Here is a 25,233-nt window from a genome sequence, read left to right as displayed (position 1 = left end):
GCCCTAGAGGCCACTTCTCAGTTGGGTCTGGGGTAGCCAGATGAAATATAGATTTTAAAATATATTAACTCAAGAATGCTGAAGTGGGGTGTTTATCAGCTGCAGGGAGGACTAGAAGTGCCCAGCCATAGAGCTAGTCAAGGTATCAAAATTAGCTTCTCTCTCTCTCTCTCTCTCTCTCTCTCTCTCTCTCTGTGTGTGTGTGTGTGTGTGTGTGTGTGTGTGTGTGTGTGTGTGTGTGTACCCACAGTGCTCTGGCAGATGGCTGGAAGAGACATCTGCCAGGAGCCAAAACAGTTTAACTCATTCATCACTACAGAACACCTTTCCAAGCCAATATCAGAAGTCACATGGAATTTTTGCACAGCAGTCTATTGTTTAGTGTGACGGTTAATACTGTCAATTTGACAGAATCTGGAATCCCCTAGAAACCAAACTTCTGGATATGTCCATGAGAAAGTTCCTAGACTGATTTAATTCAGACAGGAATACCAATGTTAAATATGACAGGAATCATATCCTGGACTAAGATCTGGGACTGAATAAAAGGAAAAAATAAAACTGCATCAAGCAGCATTCATCTCCCTCTCCTTCCTGACTACAGATCCAACACAATAATATGCTGACCCAGACCAGCAGGTCATTCTTCAGTAATCTTCCTTTAAAAAAAAGGACCAGGAGATGGGGAATAAAAAAGATAGCACAGAAGGGTTCAGGAAGTCTTGAACAAGCTGATGGCTATGTCAAGCTAGAGTATTAAGAAGTACAAGATCTTATATTTAGTTCTCAAATGGAGAAAAATGGGACAGGGTTAGTAGAAAGCCATCTTACAATGGGATAAAGTCAGCAGGGAGGAAATCAAGCAATGTTGCACAAGGGGAACACAAGTTCATTACATCTCAAGTGCATCATAGATGGAGCACACACCAGCTTGGAGACTGATAAACCCAGTCTCTTCAGAGGGAAAAGCCAAGTTCCAAGGAACCAAAACCAAGACCTGACCCCAACCCGAGAAATTAACATCAGTGTCTTCTTCTGCCATTCTCTATCCAACAAGGCAAGACCTCCCACTGAACACAGAGCTCACCAGTTCTAGCCAGCACGGCTCATGGTTTCTAAATGTCTGCCTCCAGAGTGCTGGGGTTAGTGGCAGCCACCATGCTGCCCAGCTTCTTTGTGGGTTATAGAGTCCCACGCTCTGATCCTCAGACTTTGACAGAAAGCACTTTATCCTCTGATCCACTTCCCAAGTGCCTCTTCTTCTCATCCCACAGAGCATAAGCTGGATTATTTTTATATCCATGTTCTGTGTTATTAAGGATGTGCCATTGTATTCCCATTGTAGGATTTGGGGAAAGGCGTACACATACTCAAGGACTTAGCACCAGAACATTTTGTGAAGGATAGCTGTATTATATTTTATGACCTGATCTGGATCTTCATTGGAGATTAGGAAGACAAGCTGAGTTGACAAAGGGTAACATTACAATGGTTCATTTTAGATGACTCGCTTAAGTTATCAGACCCCCAAACAGACAATAAAACATCTAGGCTTATCTAGTCTGGATATGAGCATCATCTAACCCACCGGGGCTGGAGGACAAATTCATGCTCTCAGCTCTGTAGCTGGGGCATGCCTATTTCCTCTCATTTGTGCACATCAGAGAACTAAAAATGTGTACCTTTAGACTTCAGACTTACACCAATGTCCCTCTTTTCCCAGTTTCTCAAACCTTCTCCTTAAACTAAGAGTTACCACTAGTTTTCAAGCCTTTGCTCTCACACTGAATTGCAACATGGTCTTCCTTCACTTTCTGGCTTGCAGGTGCCATGTTTTGGCTTGTTGACCTTCACAAATAAATGAGCCAATGTTCAGAATAAACTCCCTCTCGTATCCCTATATGCCTTCTTTGAATTATTCTCTTTTGGCTATTGCACTGTCAATGGAAATCCCAGATATTTTTCTTTAATGCTATAGTTATTGTGTCAATTTATCACAGTTATCACTATTTTTGAAATGGTGGTTGCACATGAGACAACTCACTCTTCCTCTAACTATTGTACATATTAATTAAAATGCATATCCCAAACATGGGTGTTTAAAAATGTTTAATAACTTTTCTAATAAAATTGGTTTCTATTATAATCAGATGCATAAAAATTTGCTTCTGGGAGTAGAACACATGGCTCAGAGGTAAGAGCACTTGCTGTTGTTCTTGCAAAGGATGCAGGTTCAGTTTCCAGCATCTATATCAGGCAGCTCACATCTACCTATGACTACAGTCCCAGAAGATCTGATGCCCTCTTCTAGCCTCCACAGATACCTGCATACATGAGGTGTACACACACAGTTACACAATATACAATGAGTTAATTTAAAAAAAAAAAAACATAAAACTTTGCTCTGAGGAATCATCAGTCATCTCTGATTATCAAGAGAGGCCATCCTCTTTCCAGCCAGCGCCGAGCGATGGGCATCTCTCGGGATAATTGGCACAAGCGCCGCAAGACCGGGGGTAAGCGAAAACCCTACCACAAGAAGCGGAAGTATGAGCTGGGACGGCCCGCTGCCAACACGAAGATTGGCCCTCGCCACATACACACAGTCCGAGTTCGAGGAGGCAATAAGAAGTACCGTGCCCTGAGATTGGATGTGGGGAACTTTTCCTGGGGCTCTGAGTGTTGTACTCGCAAAACAAGGATCATTGATGTTGTCTACAATGCATCCAACAACGAGCTTGTCCGCATCAAGACCCTGGTGAAGAACTGCATCGTGCTTATTGACAGCACGCCATACCGACAGTGGTACGAGTCCCACTATGCACTGCCCCTGGGCCGCAAGAAGGGGGCCAAGCTGACTCCTGGGGAGGAAGAGATTTTAAACAAAAAACGATCAAAGAAAATTCAAAAGAAATACTACAAAAGGAAAAAGAATGCCAAAATCAGCAGTCTCCTGGAGGAGCAGTTCCAGCAGGGCAAGCTTCTAGCCTGTATTGCCTCACGACCAGGCCAGTGTGGCAGAGCAGACAGCAATGTGCTCGAAGGCAAGGAGCTGGAGTTCTATCTGCAGAAGATCAAAGCCCGGAAAGGCAAATGAGCCTCATGCATAGTGTAATAAAGGTGTCTGCTGTTCTATAAAAAAAGAGAGAGAGAGAGAGAGAGAGAGAGAGAGAGAGGCCATGCCATGCAAGACACACCCCTCAGAAATTCAGAGTACGTGTTCTATTATGGTGAACTCTGTGATTAAGAAAATTATGCACTCTCCTGGGTGCTTATCTTGTGCATGGGCATGCAAATATTGTAATTAATGGAGGATTTCCCTCACCTATGCTATCATCCTCCAAATCTGGGTGTGATGCATTATGAAGGCTGGCATGATATGAAGGCTGGCATGATGCCTTCCTACTGGGATGAGTTGCAGTTATCTGGTTGGCATGTGCACCCTTTGCTCAACCTGACCTCTGTGCCAGAGCCCTTTGTTCAAATGGCACCCTGTGACATGACTCCTATAAACCTTCTGGGGAACCAAAAGAAATAATGTCATATCCATGACGTGAACAAAGGTCAGTCTTCCTGTGTGGCCACAGAATGTGCCCCAGGGAGACAGCAGCATCATTCCTTAAAGATGAAAACCATCCAACGTTCTTCTCCAACTGTTTCTGCCTACAAAACACAGCAAGGTGTGAGAAGGGAGAGCCAGAGAAGATGCTCAAGCATTCCCTGGGAAGACAAATGTTGGAGGTGGCTACGAAGCCTCTGTAGATCCAAGGGTGTCTGCATGGACACATGTGCCATTTTTAAACTCCTTAAACACCAAAGGAAGGGGAGGAGGAAGGGGAGGGGGGAGAAGGAGGAGGGGGGAGGGGGAAGGGAAGGAAGAGAAGGAGGAGGAGGAGGAGAAGGGGGGGAGAGGGAGGAGGGGGGAGAAGGAGGAGGAGGAAGATGAGGAGGGGGAGGGGGAGGAAGAGGGAGAGAAGGAGAAAAACTTTGTTTCTGAATCCCTTTAGTGACTTTGTTGGGCTTTTGTGTGACGTGGTGCACCTGGGACTATAGTGCCAGGTGCACTAATTTGTTGCTGTCAAACTATCCTACAACTTGGTACAACACAGCATTCCTGTGGCCCAGAATGAAGGCACTCCTTAAGCTAAGGGTCTCTGCTTCAAGGTCTCTCACAGACAACAACAAGAGGCTGGGATTCATTGTGGGCTCACCTGAATGGCCCCCTAAGGGAATATCTGCTTCCAAATATATTCGCATTGTTACTGAGTTCCTTGCTGGCCATTTCAGAGTCCCCCTCCCTCAGTTTTGCACTACACTGGGCCTCTCCACTGGGTGCTCACAGTATGGCAGCTGGCTTCTATGAGAGGGAGGGAGGGAGAGAGAGAAAGAGAGAGAGAGAGAGAGAGAGAGAGAGAGAGAGACTAAAACAAGAGTTATAAAACAAAAACAAAGGAGAAAAACCAGTCTTCTTATACCATGACTGTGAAAGCGATAGCCTTTCACTGTTTTGAGTCTGTGCAGTACAATCAAGTCATAAGCCCAGCATATGCTGAAGGAACTGGTTAAACAAGAGCATGCGCACAAGGCCGCAAAGCTTATAGAAGCAATCCAGAAGCTGCCCACTGCCGTGTGTAGTTGAATGAAACTGCTCACCCTCACCAGTTTCCCACTCACGGGTTCAGCCCACTCCACATTGTGAATGTGTCATGTCACTGCTCTGCAAACAGCATGGCACAACTGTTTCCACACTTCTACTTACTTTGCATTAGCTATGGGAAGCAATCTAGCCATGCTCCTGCATTCCATGGGAACACTCCACTATTCTACATGATATTTGAACAAGCACAGACTTGAATATCCACAAAGGGTCCTGATGAAGAATATCAAGGAACAACTGTATATTGCCAAGCAAGCCTAAAGGTTGCAACCTGGGACCCCTGGGCCCTGGGAGATTTTAGGGATTTTCAGGGCTTGGAGCCAAACGTTAAAATATCATGGGCATTGCTGGAAAGAAGATTTACAGTCTCCACTGGATTCTTTTTTTTTTAATGGTTTTAGAGCTTTATTGTAGAAAGGTAGAGAGAAAGAGACAAGGTAGAGAGACCAGCCATGGCCTCGTGGAGAGAGGGGGATATGGAGGGGCCCCACTGGATTTTTAAATGATCTCAAGACTCCAGAAAGATAACGAACTGCTCCCAAAGTTTCTAGATGGTACCTCAGGACCAATAGAGGAAACAGTCAAGTGGGTAACAGGTGGAGGATAGTAGGCCTGTGTCAGCCTGTTCCAAATCTATCCTGTCCTGCAGAGAGTGAAGCAGATGTCTGGGGAGAGGAACTGAGAAGAGGGTGTGGCAGGCCCAGGGTCCCAGTGTCCTGAATGGCTTGGGGGCGAGGCTTGTTCTGCTTTCATCACTGTAAGTAAGGTCTCTGGAGACCAGGGTGAAGCACGGTATGCTGGGTATCAAAGCTGAAGAAGTATTTAAAAAGTATAGCAAAGTAAAAACAAAATTCGAGGCTTTTGGGCCCAGGCTTGGGAGTGTAGCCTTTGTGGCTTAGTGCTCCANGTACTGGTCATAAAACAGATAGCGACATTCCTCCACCTACCCGCTTCCTGGGTTCAATTCAAAGAATGGCACCCTGACCATTACTGGAACCTGCAATGCAAATGTGCTATCTTTAGGGGCTCTTAGATTGTTAGGGGCTCTTAGAAACTGTCTTGAGAGATAACCTGACACCTGTGACTTTACACTTCCTTGTGACTCTTAACTGGTATTTTTGGTATTTTCCAACAACGCCCTCCCCACCTCCATGAATTGTGGTTTCTTCCTTTAAATACCCCCTTACTCAGCTACTCGGCGCGCCATGGTCCTCTACCCCTGCGTGGTGTATGACCATGGGCCCGAGAACGCTCTCGAATAAAAATCCTCTTGCAGTTGCAGCAAGATCGTTTCTTGTGGGTGATTTTGGGGTGTCGCCTCTCCTGAGTCAGAACGTGAGGGAGTCCTCACGTTGTGGGTCTTTCAAAAGCCACACTGAAAACATGAATCTTTTTCAGCAAATGTACAAATTGTGCCACTATGTTATCCTGACAAGTAAACACCATTCTCAATTCTGTTCTTTTATCTGTAGGGTTCTGTGTGTTTGTTGTTTTGGAGGTGGGGGTGTATGTTGGTTTGGTTTGGTTTGGTTTTTTTTTTCTGTCACTTGGTTTGAAAGAGCTTCAGTGGCGCCATCAGTTATCGGAATAGTAAGCAGGCTCTTCAGAATCCATTCTGTATCCTGAGGGGAAAGAGGATGGGCTAATTGCTTCTCAACTGTGTGACTAAAATCAATCTTGGAAAAGAGATAGCAACTGGAGATAGCAGCTAACGCCCTCAGTGAAACTCCTTTTATAAGCGAAGGCCCCTCACCCTGCAATTAAAGCAAATTGTACGGCTTCAATACCATGCCCCAGCAAGAGGGACGTCAGTTAAATCTCCTGTACTTCCTACTCCTCACGGAAATTAACCTCTGGCCTTCAGCTTCAAGAAAATGGGACTAATGAGAGGACTTGCTGCAGTGGGCTGCAGGAATTACTACATCAGAATCTTGAGATGAAACACATGGCCAAGCTTGTGGCCCAGAGTAAGTCCTAGGGACACTGGATAAGTGACACTTCTCTTCAGAATCCCTAAAGGCTAAGAGCTTGAGTAAGATCCCAGCTACTGACAAGCAACGAGTACACGGACCTACGTGTGGTGGCACGTGCCTCTAATCCCAGCACTCAAGGAAACTGAGGCAGAAGAATTCCAAGTTCCAGGTTAGCCTGACTCCTTAGCCAGATTCTGTCTCAAAAGGAAAAACAACCATGCCTAGAGAGGGAGGGCCAGGCACCAAAGGCTGGCTAATGGCCCAGACACCTAGGAGAGAACCAAACATGACTGGTGATAACAATAGATGAAATTCGTTGACAGGAGCCTAGCATAGTCATCATCGGAGAGGCTTCATCCAGAACTGATAGGAGCAGATGCACACATTGCAAAACATTAGGCTAAGCTGGGGGGAATCCTTCAGAAGAGAAGGAAGGATTGTAGGAGCCAGAGAGGTCAAGGACACCACAGGAACACAGCTCACAGAATCAAGTAACCAGGGCTCATGGGAGCTCACGAAGACTGAACTGGCAATCAGGAAATCTGCATGGGTCTGACCTAGGCCTTCTGCATATACATTATGGTTGTATAGCTTGGTCTTCTGGTCAGACTCTTAACAAAGGGATTAAGGCCTGTCTCTGACTCGTTCTTGCTTTGGGGACCTTTTCCTACTACTGTCTAGATGACATCTAACAAATAAGCTGGGATCTCTTGGATACTTGGGTGCATGCCTCCAGTAAGTCATCATACAATCTTTGTGATTACCAGAATGGAGTACAGACATGTCTCATGATGGAAATAGCTTCTTGTGGCAGTCATTCCCACTGGCATCGCACAAAGATGTCACTTGTAAGTAGTGACAGATGCATCCTATAGTGGAAGGAAAGAACCTAAGATAGTGCATAAGAGTCCCTGGTTCTTCCTGTTTGCTTTTGCTTAACCACAATGGTAGGCCTAAAATCATCAAAGCTAAGATCCCTGGATGACACAGACTCTGAAACAGGGTCACCATGACCTCAAGCCAAGGCCTACACTGTAGTGGTGAATTGTTAATCTGCTTGGAGCTCTCAGTGAGCGGTTGCACTTTTAGCCACCCACTAGCGGTCTCTGGATGCTCAAATGAAAACACACACACATGTACACATGCACGCACATATTTTAATATACCTAACTAAGCTCAATGGTTGGGCATTTCCAAACCTCCCCATGGCTAGCACACACTCCGCTCCAGCATTCTTGAGTTAACACTTTCTAAATCTCTATTTTATCTTTGCTACCCTATCTCCTTCTGGGCAGCCTCCCATAGGGCCACTTTCCCTTTGCACCCACGTTGCTGGATGATTTCGCTCCTGCAGCTCTTGAATCTGATCTTGCTGCTTCTGCATCATGGTAATTCTGTTCCTTCTCTCCTCTGCAGTTTCTTGCCCAGGAATCCCAAAAGTCCACCCTCTTTCAACCTGCCCAGCCATTAGCCATTGGTTCTTTATTGATTAATCAAAAACCAATTGGTACCCTCAGCATCTGAACATGCAGACTCCAGTGTAATTTTGGGAGCCAAATTAATACAAAGCATTAGAACCAATCCCCAACAGTACACATGTTTTCTACTCCCCCAGGTCCTCACACTGGCCCTGACTCATGGCTAATACTGTGAAAATCCATGGTGTCTGTCACATCCTGAGACTTCCAGAAGCATCAAAAACTGTACTTCAGGTAGGAAGATAGGAAGACATTGAGGGGTAGAGCCCTACCTCATGACATGTATCTTTCTCAGACCCATTTTGAAGCTCCTAGGCCCCTACTTAGATGCTCCTGGGCATGGGTACCCATGATCAATAGGGAATACCCCTTGGAAGCAGCTGCATCTCCTCAATAGATGTATTCTTTGCCACTGTCATCAATAATGTATGAATCAAAGGGATTGATCTTAGAGACTGAAGCCATTACAATCTATCAAGAATAACTTGAACTTGTGTGGGAACAAGAACAACTTGTAAACATGGAAACATGCATTTTGAAAGCCTATGAGCTCCAGGGAAACATATTTCACAATGATCCCTCCCCTGTTGAGGAACAGGGGAGCTCCCACATGGCATTCCTTCACCTAGTTCAACTTCATAACCAACTTAAGAGGTTTCTGTAGAGTTACAAATGGTAAATAAAATGAGGCAGGTCTTGGTGAGCTGTTTTCTAAGATCTGCATATCATTTGAAAGTAAATGTAGCAGAGAAACGTTGAGAAAAAATAAAATTTAACATTTATTATGAAATAATTTTCCATAGCACTATAGTAATCCATTAACCCCAGAATAAAGCTGATATCATTACTATCACTTTACAGCAACATCTGGTCTGACATCTTCCAAGGCAAACAAAAGCATAAAGTGCAACTGTGTCTCCTTAGATGTTCTTCTATGCTGTTTTGCATGCATGCACATATAGGAGGGTGTGTGTGTGTGTGTGTGTGTGTGTGTGTGTGTGTGTTGTGTGTGTGTGTAATAAAGCTCATTACCCAAAATAGAAAATACCCAATGCTAAGAAGGTTCCACTTTAGTCAGGGCCCATGTGTCATCTTACGTGTATTTTAATAGAAAAAAAAAGGGCCTCAAAATTGAATTATTGTCTGATGATTTAGTTCAGAAGAGGGCATTGAAAACAGACCTTGTAGAATCATATTGTATATGTTTTACAAGGCATGCCATAGTGCACGTTTAAATCTCCTGGATTTTATGCTGGGGTATGAGAGGTCTGGGGCTATGAGTTCTGAGGTTAGAAAACATAGAAATGGTGAAATAAAATGCTGTCTCTATAGCCATAGAGACAAGTCATAACCCTGTCAGTCTACAGTGTGATACTAGGAAAAAAGAAAGTGCCAGAGAGGAAGAATGTGGATGCATCTTGGGCTAGGGAACTAGTGCCATGCATAAAATGCATATTGTGCAAATATGGGGACCTGAGTGTGAACCCCAAGAACCCACAAAAGTCCTGCACAGTGATACACAATCCCAACAGCCGTACAGTGACACAGGGGGAAGAAACAAGAAGATTCCCAGAAGCTGGCAGGCCAGCAAGCCTGGCGCGTGCAACAGCAAACAACAAAAGGCCATGTCTCAAGCAAGGTAGGAGGTTAAAACTAACACCAGCTGTCGTCTGACCTCTCCACAGGAGCCTCATCACAAACATCCTCATGCATATGCAGATGGACCACCACCCACCTCCAGCTGTGGTCATCTATGATGCCTCTAGACATTGCCAAGCAATCCTCTGCCTCAAGGAGAAGTGTGCAACCCCCACCCCCATCTACACTGAGTGTCATTGTGGCTATAAAGGAGGGAAAATATATCATTTTCAGAAAAATAAAATAAAAGTGGAGATCATCTTAATAAGCAAACTAAGTCAGACTCTGAGAGAGGAATATCATACACAAGTTTTATATATAGATTCTAGATGTTCTTTAGTTAGGCATGGTGGTGCGAACCTGCAATACTAGTACTTGAGAGGTGGAGGCCAAAAATTCAAGGTCTCAAGGTCATACAGTAAGTTCAAGACCAAACTGGGCTACATTAGACTCTGTCTCAAAAAAGAAAAAGGACATGAAGGTAGCAGGGCCAACAGGAGGAGAGTGCAACCCAGGTAAAGGAGGGATGAAAGTGATCAACCTGGAATACAACGTGTGTGTTAGTTATGTTTCTCATCTCTGTAATAACACCTTACAGAAGCAACTTTGGGAACAAAGGATTTGCTTGGTTTGAGGAGATAGGTATGGTGGCAGAAGGCTCCATCACAGGAGCATGCAGCGAGGTTGCTTGGCTCATGGCTTTGACTAGGAAGCAGAAAGACTGGGGTCAGAAGGGGTCTGGACTATAGCATTTAAGGCTAATACCTCTGTGACCCACTTCTCACCTCCTAAAAGCTCTACAGTCTTCCAAACTAGTATCATCATTTAGGGAACAACTGCTCAAATACATGGCATTTTTACATCCAATCCACATTATGAAAACATCATGCTAAAATTTGCTGCTTTATGTAGAATAACATACATGAGTAATTTAAAATTTTGAAATAGATCTTAAACTGAAAGGTGGGGGGGAACCACTGATGTAGGCCTTCCAGACATGAATGATGATTTTTTTTTTCTGCTTATAAGTCACAAAAAGCTTCTGGTGTTTTGTTACAGCAGCTGAAACAAACTGAGACAACATTCATTTGCTCTTTTATTCTTTCAGTAGTTTGAAGAATGATCATTGTAGCCTGGATACTTGCTTGACAGGGTCTAGGTTTGAGGGGAGTGGGCAGGCATTTGGGACCCACAAAGGCCCCTTAAGCTAATGAGAACCCAGTGTTCTTCTGAAAGAAGCTGATCCTGAGGCAAGGCAGAGGCAAAGCAGGACAACTCCCTATGGGAACTACTGAGGAATAAGGCCAGCCAATACGGGTAGAAAAACTAAAAATGGAGGACAGGGCAATGAGTATAAAAGGTACCCAAAAGCCAGAATTGCTGGTGTGCCTGCTGCAGCAAGACATAAGGCTGGACTGGAGAAGAAAGTCATCACAGTGAGCTCTTCCCTAGATGGGCTACTGAGGAAGTCACCCAGCTTCTCAGCACCACAGCTTGTGTTGTTCAAAGACTGCACAGCACTCGAAATAACAAACGGAAGAATCATTTATAAATCAAATGCTCATGTTTAAAAAACCCAGAGGGCAGCTGTCAATATTTTTCTGCTTGTGCTTAATCTGATTTTCTGCAATAAATGTCATATGAAGATAACTATTGGTAAATTAATATGATATCCAATTGAAGTACTTCTCATGGCTGTTTGCCGATTTGAGGGGTGGAGCCTATGCATGGAAAACACAAGGCTCCCTGAGATAGAACTCATTCCTCACTGAGAACTCCAAAGGTTTAGTCCCTGTAGTGTACTAACAGACCACTAAAAAACATATAGGGAGCTGGGAAATGTGAGAAATATTTGCCTGGAATAAGATGGAGCAGATTCTGCTTCTTTCCTCTCATGTCGTCTAACCTCTGTGTTGACCTTAGCCAAGCCATTTGAATCTATGTGATATGAAACAAGGACAGGAAGGGAAGCAGAAGATGCCTGATCACACAGCCACAAGGTCATGATGTGTCACACCAAAGAGAACAATGTGGGTTTTCATGTATTATCAAGAAACACACTAACTCTGAGAACTCTTGTGTTCTCTACCAATATATTCTCTTCCACTTAGGAAGGCCAGTCTTCTCATGATGCCAGCAACTAAGAATTTTGGCCGAGATGTAAATAACTGGAGGGAAGTGGGAGAGAAGCTGTAAATCAATCAAATTTCCTACTCAGGTTAGGCTCTCTGTGAAAGACAAGAGCAGCTTGCTTTTAGAAATATGATGGTGGCAGCCACAAGCCATTTAGCTTTGATAAATGCAGAGACTGTGGCTTGGAGGGCACCTGTCTCCAACTAAAATGGGAACAGAAAGAATTATGACCAGAGAAAGATGGGAGAGGGCAGTCGATCTATTTACCAGAACTCGTGAAATGAAGTCATTAGCCAACAAACAAACAAAGGGCAGAAACATTGTTCAGTCTGCTATCATAACTTGAGGCCCCTACTTAGAATGCATGACAAATATCCCAGGCTGCTTGTGAATCAAGGCAGCTTTACTCCTGAGTCGTCTGCCTGGCTCCTTATTATGCTCCCAGGGAACCCTCCTCAGCAAGCTGCCTGCTACAGAGGCTCTGGATCAACTGGCAGTACATGTTTAAGTACTCGATAAACATTTATTGAAAGAATAGACAAATCGTTGCCTCGGTCTGTACTCCTTATTGTGGAAAATAAGAGTAATATAATCTCTAGAAAATGTCTATGCTTTTAGCCACTTGAATGTACAACCTCATTTAAGGGTGTTCATTCAAGCATTTCATAGTTTGTGTGTTTGTTCATAGATGCCAACCTCCAAGATGGCTGCCAATGATTCTTGGGTCTTAAAATTTATGCTACCATATAACCCCTTCTTATTCTGAAGAGAAATGAATAGGTCTGTCCAATGTAACCAATACTAATTCAGAAACGATAAAGGGTCACTTCCAAGACTACATCACAAGACATGCTATAGCCACCTTACTCTCCTGAATAGCTGGAAAAGAGCTAAACTGTCACATAAGAACATTCCAGAAGCTTTCCACAAGATCCACATAGTGAAGAACTAAGGTCTGTTTGTTTTGCCAGGAGCCAGCATGAACATATCATACAAGTGGACAAACCATTTTGGACTCTTCCTGTCCCAAGCAAACCTTCAGAAGTCTGCAGCCTTAAGAGCAACGGCAGCACAGAACCAATCACCCAACAGAAACTACACCCTAAGCACAGAGGGGAGAGGAGAGAACTCGCTACCAAATCTGTGCTTAGAACAGAAACTGGAAGCCTAAGAATCTGACCTCTCATACAATGAGGTTTGGCTCACTTCCTTTCTGTAAGCCATTATACCAGACACACTATAGAGGCTGGGCCAATCACAGACCTGGAAGCAAACACCTGGTTCTAATGTGAAAATGATTTAATGGCTCCTCACTTCCCTCTTTTCTAAGGAAAGATTATCTCAGTTTTTTTCTTAAGTATATATACCAAGATCTCTTGGTATACACAGAGGAGATAAAAAAAAAATCTACACAAACACAGAGAGAGAGAGAAGAGAAATACCATATTCTTTAGGTACTTTTTTGGGGGGGGGGTTGGGTTGGTTTGGTTTGGTTTGGTTTTTCAAGACAGGATTTCTCTGTGTAGCCCTAGCTGTCCTGGGCTTGCTTTGTAGACCAGGCTGGCCTTGAACTCACAGAAATCCACCTGCTTCTGCTTCCCAAGTACTGAGACTAAAGCTGTGCACCAGTCCTAGGTACATACTCTTATGTATTCCTGGCCCATAAACAAAACTTGGCAGGCAAGATTTTACTTCTGCAATATCCCACAGTGCTAAGAGTCCTTTATAATCCACAGCTCTAGCTAGATGAAGCTCATGTTGGAAGATTTCTACACGGGTATAATCAAGACTGAGTCTTGTTCTCCTTGATGAAATGATTAGATAGTGGAGAAGAAAACTTTAGTTAAAATGTGTAAACAAAAGCAAGGCATGACAGTGAACCTTCAAGGTTCCCGTAATCAGTCATTTCCTGAATTTCACACACCTGAGTGAGATCTCTTCACATACTAAATGGGCTGTCCTATGTCACCAACCAACATTTTATTTCTGGCATATGGCTCCACGCCTGATTCATGGAGCTAAACTGCCCCTGGATTCTGACTCACAAGCATTGTGAGAGATAATAAATACATATTTAGTCTTTGGAAGCCTCTGGGTTTGGGGCAATTTTTTTCTATAACAGTGGGCAACTGATCAGCAACATCATGTTACCAAGTGGTCTGTTAATAAAACTTCGCAGCAATACAGAGCTATTGCAACCCCAAACTGTCAACACAGTAGATATCTATACTGAATCTGTATAGGAATAGGCCCATTGACAGCCAGACAAGGCTGAAGGAGGGACTTGGGGGGCCACCCCCAACTATTGAACTACTTCCTACAAATAGATGTATGATAAGCAAGGGCATTACCTTCGGTAAATGAGTGTGCATCAGATTCTTGGAACCAGTGTGGGTTTCCTGATAAGATGAAAGGCAAAGGACTGGGCAGAGATGGCAGGAGTAACTAAAGGGCATTGGCAATCTTCTTGCCAGACAATAAAAAAACAGTTCTTTCAACCAGGACACCTAGCTTCCCATCTGGAAAAATCCACCATTGTAAAAATGAAGTCCTTCAATTGTCCAAACACACTTGATTTCCTCATGCTTGGTTCTGCCCCAACTCAATGAACAAAGGTAGACATCCAGGATAGAAGCTAAGTCTTGTGAAAGCCTGGTTGATCCCTAGTCCTGATAAAAGTGGGTTATGTGTATGAAGAGAACACACCCAGCAGTAAAGCATGTGTTTGGCAGGACCCAAATGTACTTGGTAAAGATCACTCCCTCCATTGTGAAACTATCAGCCCTTTGAACAACCAACTTGGCCAACATTTGCTCTCAATGTGTACTTTTTGTGGGTGTGAGAAGAAGCAGGGGAAAAAGGAGATGACAGATTTTGCTTCCAACAGTGCAAGAAATTAGTTCCCACAAAGCACTGACTGATCAGCTGGATAGGAGAGAGTGAAGCTCGTTCTAGTGACTGAACAAACTGGATCCAACACATGACATTGTATTTCATCCTTTGGGAGCATGAAAGGAGCATCCCCATCACGCCAATACATCATGAGTCTTCCATTGAGAGGGGTACATTGAGTGGTACCTGTTCTAGTGGAGGAATGCCAAGACAGCTTTATAATGGTGGAAAGTCCAGGAATGGAAGAGTATTATTAGAGTTGACTCCTCTTACTTCTCTGTACTTTGCATAAAAGAAGAACAGTGATCATTCTACAGCAAATATTAGGTTTTATTTACTGAATCTTAGCCCTATAATTAGCAGCAAGCTCACACAGTTCAGTATATTTCCATAGACTTGAGAGGTGAAATAATGTTTAATAACTAGATCTCCAAGCTATCCAAAAACCAAGCTGAATGCTGGGGCACAATGACACACACATGAGTTCCAGTGATCAGACACTTAGGCAAACACATCATAAGTCTGAAGCCATCCTTGGCTACATAATGAGTCTACATTTCAAAATGAAAAAATAAACAACAAAGCTGGTATTTGCTCCTAGGTCCCTGGTCCCAAAATTTACACCACTAAATAACTACTATAAAAGTAAAAGGATGAAAGCAAATGAAGTCATATTTTCCAGCAGAGAGCAATGTAAAGACCTCCAGAATTATATGTACACATTTACAATATATAGACAAGAGGAGAAAATACAACCAAAATATTAGCAGATGTGTAAAAACTGAAGATAAACAAAGGGGACTAATTAGTATTATGCAAAGAGAGATCACGGCCTGGTTTAATTAGGGGTTACTATTGCTAAGATAAAACATCATGACCAAAGCAACTTGGGGAGAAAAGGATTTATTTGGCTTACACTTCCACATCACAGTTCATTACCAAAGGAAGTCAGAACAGGAAATCAAGTAGGACAGGAACTTGGAGGCAGGAGCTGATGCAGAGGTCATGAAGGGGTGCTGTGTACTGGCTTGCTCCTTGTGACTTTGTCAACCTGCTTTCTTTCTTTTTCTTTCTTTCTTTCTTTTTTTTTTTTTTGAGACAGGGTTTCTCTGTATAGCCCTGGCTGTCCTGGAACTCACTTTGTAGACCAGGCTGGCCTCAAACTCAGAAATCTGCCTGTCTCTGCCTCCCAAGTGCTGGGATTAAAGGTGTGCACCACCACGCCCTGCTGTCAACCTGCTTTCTTATAGAAGCCAGGGACACCGGCCTAGGGACAGCACAACCTACAGTGGGCTGTGCCCTCCCAGAAAATACCCTACAGGCTTACGTAGTCCAGTCCCACAGAAGTGTTTTCTCAACTGATGCTTCCTCTCCTCTGATGATTCTAGCTTGTGTTAAGTTGACATAAAACTAGCCAGGACACCGTCATACTCAGTAGGCCATGTTTCTCCATATGCTGAGATTTTTGCCATTTTTCCTGGTCTATGAGTTAGACACATACATGGATGATAGCAGGGTGGATTGTACACTCTCTATAAAGACAGAACTACTGTCTGGGAATGGAGCTCAGTTGGTAAAGTGATTGCCTAGCATGCTCAAAGTCTCCAAACCACATAAGCCAGCCATGATGATACATGAGTGTAATGTATCTCACTAGGGAGCTAGAAGCAGGAAGATCGTCATTGTCCTCAGGCACATAGTGGGGCTAGCCTGGGCTATGTGAGACCCTATCAAACACATATCTCTCACACATGGACAAACTGACAGCTTCTCTGAGTAACATTTTTTATCCAACTACAGGGCTAAGTTAAGCTAACAAGCCGTTGTTCTCATCAACACTATTCAAGGGACTGACATATTCTTTTTATGTATTTAGGTTAAGGCAAGCTTATGCAACAATTTAAAGCACCATTTTGGCGAACCAGTGTACTTGCAGAGTTTCACCTGCTGGATAAGTTCAGCCCAGCAGAGTGTGGAAGCATTAAGCTGAGTGTCAGGGCCCTAGGTCAAAACTACATGAACATGATTTCAGTCAGAGATAGTTTATTGAGCATATACTCCAGGACTAATTGATCAGGGCTACAGTACAGATTTGGGGACTGAGCTGTGATGTTAAGATCCTACAGGGTGCTGGGCGTGGTGGCATATGCCTTTAATCCCAGCCCTTGGGAGGCAGAGGCAGATGGATTTCTGAGTTCAAGGCCAGACTGGTCTACAGAGTGAGTTCCAGGACAGCCAGGGCTATACAGAGAAACCCTGTCTCAAAAAAACCAAACCAAAAAAAAAAAAAAAGAAGAAGAAGAAAAAGAAGATCCTACAGGGCTTTTAAGCCTAAAATCCACAAATATCTGTGCCAAGTTATTCCACCAATCAGGATCTAGGGCTAGGGGCTTCCTTAGGAACATGCCTCTGTTGTACATTTATCCCCTTCCCATTGGTTGTAGTATTCAACTGAGGCAGGGGACTTGCCTTGTCTAATATTCATGTCTAATATTAAATTGTCTACCAGGATGGGACTTGTCAAATAAACAACATATGAGAAAGTTTCTTTATAATATTAGTAGCAGAACAAAATGGCAGGCTAGCCAGGTAACAGTTACCTAGACCTTAACACTGAGAACTATAGCCTCACGGAATTCCACACATGCCTCCTGATCAAGAGTCTGGTTTTGCTCACATTCAGCTCCTCAGTGCTTAGCACACGAGGCAGTAAGTGATGTGTAACTCAGATGCTTCTGGAGCCGCTCAAGCTCTGCAAAGCCATGTTCAAATAAAAATAGTCATGCTCCAAAGAGAAGGGGTTTAAGTTCCATTTTATACTTATGTTTCTCGGGGGTAACCAGTTTATTAGTGAAATACTTCCCCCTTCCCAGCTGTCTCACCCCAGCTTCAACCTGTTGTGAATACCTCTCCAACACCCCATACCTCTGACCTCAAAGACTTACCCATCTCCATTCTTGTCACCAGCCCTGTGCACTTTGCTTCCCCAATGTGTCCTTTTCAGCCTGATCTTTCTCCCTTTCTTCCTCAGTTGTCTATTTTTTTTTTTTNTGCAGATTCCATACAACAGAAGATCTGAGAACTGGGTAGCAAAGTTCTCTCCCACAGGGAAGGGCATGGGTGTCAAATGGGAAGGAAGTGGTCCTGAGTGACCAACATTAAGCACAAAGGGGAAAAAAATACTCATCTGCAAAGGAGTTTGAGGAAAGGCCACCAAAGGGTGGATAGATGAACAAGGGGGGAACTAGGGTGTTAGTTTTGTGGGGACTCAGCCTGCCACACCCTCTCTCTGACTCTAATCCGCATCAGCAATTCTCTGTGTCAAGCACAGTTTATCCAACATCCACAGGAATCAGGCTGCAGACACCATTCTCTCCTAGGTCCTAAAGCAGGAAGGGCTTAAAGGGCTTCACGAGACACTTTGGCCAAAGCTAAACACACAGACTTATATAGAAAAGTCCTTCCATGTGGAAGACAGGGACATGTAAGGGAACTGCCAGAGTTAAGTGTGGTGATGCTGGAACTTGGGTGGAACCAGACTTAGCTCTAAGTACATCGTGGCCACGGATGGTCCAGACTAGCATGATCTGCAGCCCTGAGCCCTGAGCCCTGAGCCTTTGGTTCTTTTTGTCAGTTTTGCCATCACCATTTAAGACGTTTTCTTTGAATGTTCATCCTGCTTCCTTCTTCCCTAAGACATCATATGTGGTCAGCCACAACCTCTTGCAGGGGAGTGGGCTTCACTTAGAGTATACAGGAGCCCTGATTCAACCTGACATTCAAGGCCATACTTGTATAACAACACACTGAATGTCTGCTACATATGTGCGGGGGAGAGGGGGCTCATGCCAGCCTGTGCATGTTCTTTGGTTGGTGGCTCAGTCTCTAAAAGCTTTCAGGGGTCCAGGTTAGTTGACTCTGTTGGTCCTCCTATAGGGTTCCCTTCCCCTTCAAGGCTTTTACTGTCTAATGTTTGGCTGTGGGTGTCTGCATCCATTTCAGTCCACTAGTGGGTAGATCCTTTCAGAGGACAGTTATGCTAGGTTCCCGTCTGCAAGCATTATACATCATTAATAATAGCTGCCTGGATGATATGGAATAAGAGGAAATTGGTGAGAATGAAAAGTTGTACAACCACTTTAGGAATCAATTTGGAAGTTCTCAGAAAACTGGGAAGAGTTCTACCTCAAGACCACTCCTAGGCATATACCCAAAAGATGCTCTACCATCCTACAAAGACACTTGGTCATCTATTTTCATAGCAGCTTTATTTGCAATAGCCAGAAACTGGAAACAACCTAGATGTCCCTCAACTGAAGAATGGATAAAGAATACAATGGAATACTATTCAGCAGTGAAAAAGAAAAGACATCATAAATTTTGCAGGCAAATAAATGGATCTTGAGAATATTATCCTGAGTGAGGTAGCCCAGTCCCAAAAGGGCATTCATGGTATGTATTCACTCATAAGTGGATATTAGCCATAAAATACAGGATGCCCATGCCACAGACCCAAGGAGGCTAGACAGAAAGGAGGGCACAAGCAAGGATGCTTGAGTCTCACTTGGAAGGGGGAATGGAATAGTCATGGATGGCAGATGGAGGGAAGAGTCTGGGTAGGAGAGGGGTTTGGGGTCAGGTGTGGAGAGGGGCAGTGGGACGGCCTGATGGCCAAGAGAATGAATGGAAATCTGTAACTGATGAGGGGTAGGGGGCATCTCCAGGAAGAGATCGAGCCCTGGGATAGGGGAGGCTTCCAAGAATCATTGGGGGTGTCCTTAGCTGTGACTCACAGCACTGGAGATATGGAACCTGGGGAAGCTGCCTCCTGTGGCCAGGCAGGAACCCTGGTGTAGAGATAAGGACACCACCCCACAAAACATTCAGCCCAAAACTTTTCCTGTCTACAAGGAATGCAGAGACTGGGGGTGGAGCACAGGCTGAGGAAAGAGCAGACAGGAGCAAGCTGTTCTCGGAGAGGCTCTACCCAGCAGCTGACTCAGAGACAGACACCCACAGCCAAACAGTGGATGGAGCTTGGGGACTCTTATGGAAGAATATGAGGAAGGATTGCAGCCCTGAAGGGGATAGGAACTCCACAGGAAGATCAACAGAATCAATTGACCTGGGCTCTTGGAGCTCTCAGAGGCAAAACCGCCAACCAAAGAACATACAGGGCTGGACCTAGGCCTCCCTTGCACATAGGTAGCAGATGGTCAGCTTGACCTTCATGTGAGTCCCATACAACTGGAGTGTGGGCTATCCCAAAAGCTGTTGCCTGTATGTGGGATATGTTCTCCTAGCTGGGCTGCTTTGGCCAATGGGAGAAGGCAGCACCTAGTCTTGCAGAGACTTGAAGGGGGGGGGGGTGCCCAGGGGGAGTTCCACCTGCTCAGAGGAGAAGGAGAAGGGAAGAATTGTGGGAAGTAGTGACCAGGAAGGAGGGCAGTGAATGGCTTGTAAAGTCAATAAGTAAAAAATTAATTAATTAATTAATTAATTATAAAAGTAATAATGGCTGCCTGGTCTGGCCTCAGTGGGAGAGGATGCACCTAATCTGGCAAAGGGGGAGTAGGGGGCCCACCCTGAGAGGAGAAGGGGAAGGGGTTCGAGGAAGGGACTCAGTGAGGGAGGGACCAGGAGAGGGAACAGCATTTGGGATATAAATAAATAAATAAATAAATAAGGGGAAACGCATAACACAGCATCCCCTCACCACTCCAGGAAATGATGTGACCCCAGCTCTGCAAACACCCCCTTCCCTCTTTCTGTTCAGAACCCAGGGCTAAGTTTGCACATTCACGTTGGTCTGTCAGGACATGACAGAAAACCTTCCTGCTCAACAGCCTGGGAAGTGGAGCTGCAACTGGCAGAATGCTGAGACGGTGGTGGGACGAGGGGGAAGTTTCTGAGGGCTTAGAAATCCAAGTGTGCTCCCCCCTTCGCTGTGCTGCTAGGCAGCCAGCCAAGGGAACCAGCTGCCTCTCCAGGCTGCTTAGGAAACACGCTGAAGGGGCTTCTCAGAATGGATGCAGCTGAGCTATTGATGTGTTTGTACATTAGCTGCAGGTAGAATTTGTTCCAAGACTGACGCTGGGAAGGTTTGACCAGGATGGCTCTGAAAGGGAAAGGCAAACACTGTGGTGTGGTTAAGACATTAAGATCTTTCTAGCAACGATCAGGCAGATTTATTACAGTCCTTGATATGAGAATGAAAGTGAAGATTTATCTTGCCAACGGCACCCAACTGCCTGCCAAGGTAGTTTTCCATAGATACAGCATAGAAGTTAGTGTAAGCACCCACTGTGTGTGGGCCCCTGGACAGTGTTTACAGACAACCTAAAGGGATAGATGAACATCTATTTAGTGAAATCTCCCAGCAAGCAGAGCTTGTCTCCTCCATTCACAGGTTGTCTGTCTATCATTCCTCTCTATACCTCAGTCTCCTCGCCACAGAAACACTGCCTTTGGGCTAAAAAGATGCCTCAGTGGGTAAGTGTTGGTTGCACAATTATGAGAACCCAAGTTCAGGTCTCCAAAGCCCATAGAAAACGTGGCCAGGTGTAGCAGCTGCCTGTAATCCTGGCCCTCCGAAGACAAAGACTAAAGAACTGAGGGATACACTGGTTACCTAGACCAGCTGGGATTGGTGAGCTCTGGATTCCGGGAGAGATCCTGCCTCAATCAATGGAATGATGGAGGATAATACCTGTGGGTTTCAGGCCTTCACACACATGCACACATGCATTTACACAGTGTAAACATACATACACAGACACACACGAAAATAAAGAGGATCTTCACCTGGAATGGGGAGACCCCAAAACACTGATTTTCCGGGCATGCTGACCTAGAACACCTTGAAACTGAGGTCTCAAAATGGAATCAGAAAGGTGAGCTACACGGTGACAATGCATGAACTATTCTGCTTACTCTTGGGCTGAGTCACATTCCTTTCTGTTTCAGGCTCTGCTAGGTATGATCTGTAGATTAAGGTTTCTTATGACAGGCTGCTTTTCTGAAATGCTTTATAAAGACCAATCAATGTCATTAATGTATCTAACAGCCTGGAATGAGCTCCTAAGGCATAATTAGACAACTGTCATTAAGCCTATGGAACATTAAGGCTGAGAACAGTCAGCAATAGGAGGCTGTGTTTTCCCTTGTGGCTTCCACCTGAGGTAGCTGTGGGATGAGTTAGAGAATTATCTGTGCCACCCTCTGGCCAGTGTTCCCAAGACAGGATGTGATGAGACCTTGTGATGGCTTTCCATACAGGAGAGAGATCCTCTACTGGCTCACAATAGCTAACTGTTCAGTATTATTGAGAACTGATTAATGGCTTGGTATTGGACACAGTGGGAGTAATTACAGCACAGGAATCAATAAATGCTACCAACAGGGACTTTGAAAGAAATGAACAGGAGCCTGTTTGTCAGCATGCCTCTGGTTCTTACCAAAGGAAGGTTCTGTGGACATAAGGCCATCCGTGTGCCTGGAGGCGCTAGCCAGCTCTCATGTGGTTACCTTAGTCAACCAAATCTGAGCTCCCTCTCCCAAATAATCTACGTAGTGCCCCCTGGCCTCCTTCCAACACTCCTTCCTCATGGCTATGCCAGAACCAAGAATTTTCCCAGTCTGGGATTTGGCATGCTTATCTTTGCTTCTAGAATATTTTCTCTCTGTTCCATTAAGAGTGGCTGGGATTTTCCTATCTTTAGTTTCCAACCTCAAAATTACTGCTTTTGAAGTCTTCCCTAAACTATACTATCTTTTGTGTGAGAGACCTATAGAAGTAATGAGGGGTTTCCTGCTTGCCCAGTACCACAATGGATGCCAGAGAAGATCTAGACAAGCTCCCATGTCTTCCATTGTGTCATCCTGCCACAACCCCCTCTCATCCCTAGATAAAGAGGAATCAGCTGCCATCTGATCTTTGCTCCTGCCCTGAGATACTTATTTTTTGTAATCTCTTCTTTTCCTATGGCTTCAAGAGGTCATAGGACACTCACTTTTGACTTACCCGAAAAGCAGAAAAGGACTTTGACTCTACAAGACATTCTGGGCACCAGTGAAACTGCGTGGCCTCAACTATCAGCATCAGATAAATACTAGCATAGAGATCCATCATCCAATAAGGAAAAATAAAATATTCTAAGAACATGTGGAGATGCTTAGGAGGCTGACATGGCAGGTCTCACGGTGACTACCAATGACTTCCATCACCTAGCAATCATAACTCCCTCCTTTGAGCACAAGTGGGAACCTCCAGTATAGAACAAGGCTGGGAGGAGTTTTCTTATTAATACCTCATTTCAGCTTATTTGTATTTAACCAGAAAAGAGATCATTCAGTGAGTATGGATTAATGTACTAAATGTCCTTAAATATGGAACTATACCCTCCCTAAATTGAGAGATGCTTCTTGTTGTTGGGTGACGTGAACAGCCATGCCTTCAAGTCTACCTGAAAGAGTTATAGTCCCAGCCTCTCCGGCCTGAGCATAGTTTCCAGCCGACAGCAAGTACACATCTGGGACCTCAGCCACACCGCAAGATATATGCTAGCCTATATCTAGAGTGGCTGGGATTTTCCTGTCTTTAGTTTCCAACCTCAAAATTACTGCTTTTGAAGTCTTCCCTAAACTATACTATCTTTTGTGTGAGCATGAATGAATTTGGAAATGAACTCTCCCAAAGGTGAGCCTCCGATGAGAGCTCAGCCTAACTAATGCCATGATTGCAGCCTTGAGGGACACTAAGCATAAGATCCAGTGAGAATGTGCCTGACTCAAGAAACTATGATGTAATAAATGTGTGATTCTTTGAACCACTTAGAATGACAGTTCATGAGGCCAGTTGGCAAAAGAGCACACCGTGAAAGCCAGAAAGAAGACCTGTGTTCTATCCTCAGGATCCAAGTAAAGGTGGAAGGAGAGGACCAATTCAGCAAAGTTGTCCTCTGACCTGCACATGTGCATCTAGGCACAGAGCACACACATGCTATGCATCATATATTATGGAACCATGAAAGGCAGCCTGTTTTCTGGTTGAGCTAAGTTAAGACCCCAGAAACCCAGCAAATAACTCTGCAAGGGACAGAGGAAGATTGCCATGCTCCCGAACACTAGGCTCCTGACACAAGTCCTCAGCTCCATAAATCTGTGGCCATCGGTCATATAGGACAATGCCCCAAGTCCCTGGTATTCTGTCTGGACTCTGCCCCCACAATTACCTGGCAACAGCCAGGTATGCTCCTCCCCACAGTTACCTGGCAAAAGTCAGATAGTCCTGGCCCACTATAAAAGGAGCTGCTTGCCCCCTCCTCTCTCTTACTCTTGCCTATCTCTCTCTCCTGCTCTTTTACTCCCCCTCTCCTCTTCCTTCCCTACCCCCCCCCCAATGTGGCCATGGCTGGCCTCTACTTCTCTACTCTCTCCCTCTCTCTGACTTTCTCTGCTTCTACTACCCTCTTAGCTCCCCTTCCCTAACTTCAGGCCCACCCCGAGAAAAGGGGGTACAGTTTCATTCATAACAACTCTACACCATAACGTAAATGCTTTAAAACCATGGACTGCCTCTTTCATAGGGATCCACTGTGCTGGAGCAATGGAGCAATGGAGCAATGGAGCAATGCAGCAGGTCTTCCTCTAAAGAGCCATGTATCTAACCTCCCACAGGATCTTCCAGCCATGGTCCCCACCAAGCCACCCAAACAAGCCAGAGACACTCTCTTCCCCACAGGAACCAGCTGGAGCTCTCTCCTCCCTCCTTTTTCCCTTTGGCCCTGGGCTAGAGCCGGTCCTCAGGCCAATACTCTATTCTCAGCTCTTCCACTGAATCCATCAGAGTCTGCAGTGCTCAGGAGTTTGAGAACCTGTTGGCCTCAGTCTCCGTGAGAGCCTGGAGACCCTAGAGCCAGCTCTTCCTTGACACCCAGCAGCGACTGTGGTGCCTGAGAGTCTGAGCCAATTCTGGCAGGTCTGCAGACTGTGCTTGCCCACCTCTGGAGCTGGGTCCTACTGCTTCTCACAGCTGGACACCCACCTGGCAGTGGTGTGGGGTTTATGTAGCTTGTCAAAAGACTCTCACAAAGACCATAGAGACTGCCATCGTTGCAAAATGCATGAGGATTTTACTAATCCAACATGTTGAGGAACCCCCTCAGCACGCAGGCCAGAGGATAGACCCAGAACAAAGAAAGAACACACTTTTTATACCTCTGTAAGGGCCAGATATAGGCACCAGGGTGGTTTGGCTTATTTTAATTGGTGTAGCCAATAACCTTTTTAGACATTGGTGGGTTTATATAGGGTGGCTCTCATTTTGTCTGTCCTTGAGGTTTTTAGTGTGAGGTGGGGCAGGGGAATTGTTAATCTTGTTTTGGAAGCTTAGTAATTTTGACTGTTAAAACTATGTTTCTACATTTGTTTAGTCAGCCAGCTTTTTTAAAATATGGCTCTG

At 44.8% G+C, this 25,233-nt stretch overlaps 1 pseudogene; it reads left to right on the top strand.

The window, feature by feature from the left end:
• The first annotated feature begins 2,469 nt into the window (after positions 1–2,469).
• On the top strand, positions 2,470–3,143 carry LOC110309761 (annotated as a pseudogene).
• Positions 3,144–25,233: the final 22,090 nt, after the last annotated feature.

The sequence above is a fragment of the Mus caroli genome, chromosome 14, assembly GCF_900094665.2.
Source record: "Mus caroli chromosome 14, CAROLI_EIJ_v1.1, whole genome shotgun sequence".
NCBI lineage: Eukaryota > Metazoa > Chordata > Mammalia > Rodentia > Muridae > Mus > Mus caroli.
Note: the sequence above shows the minus strand (reverse complement) of the source record. Positions and strands in the feature narration are given on the sequence as shown.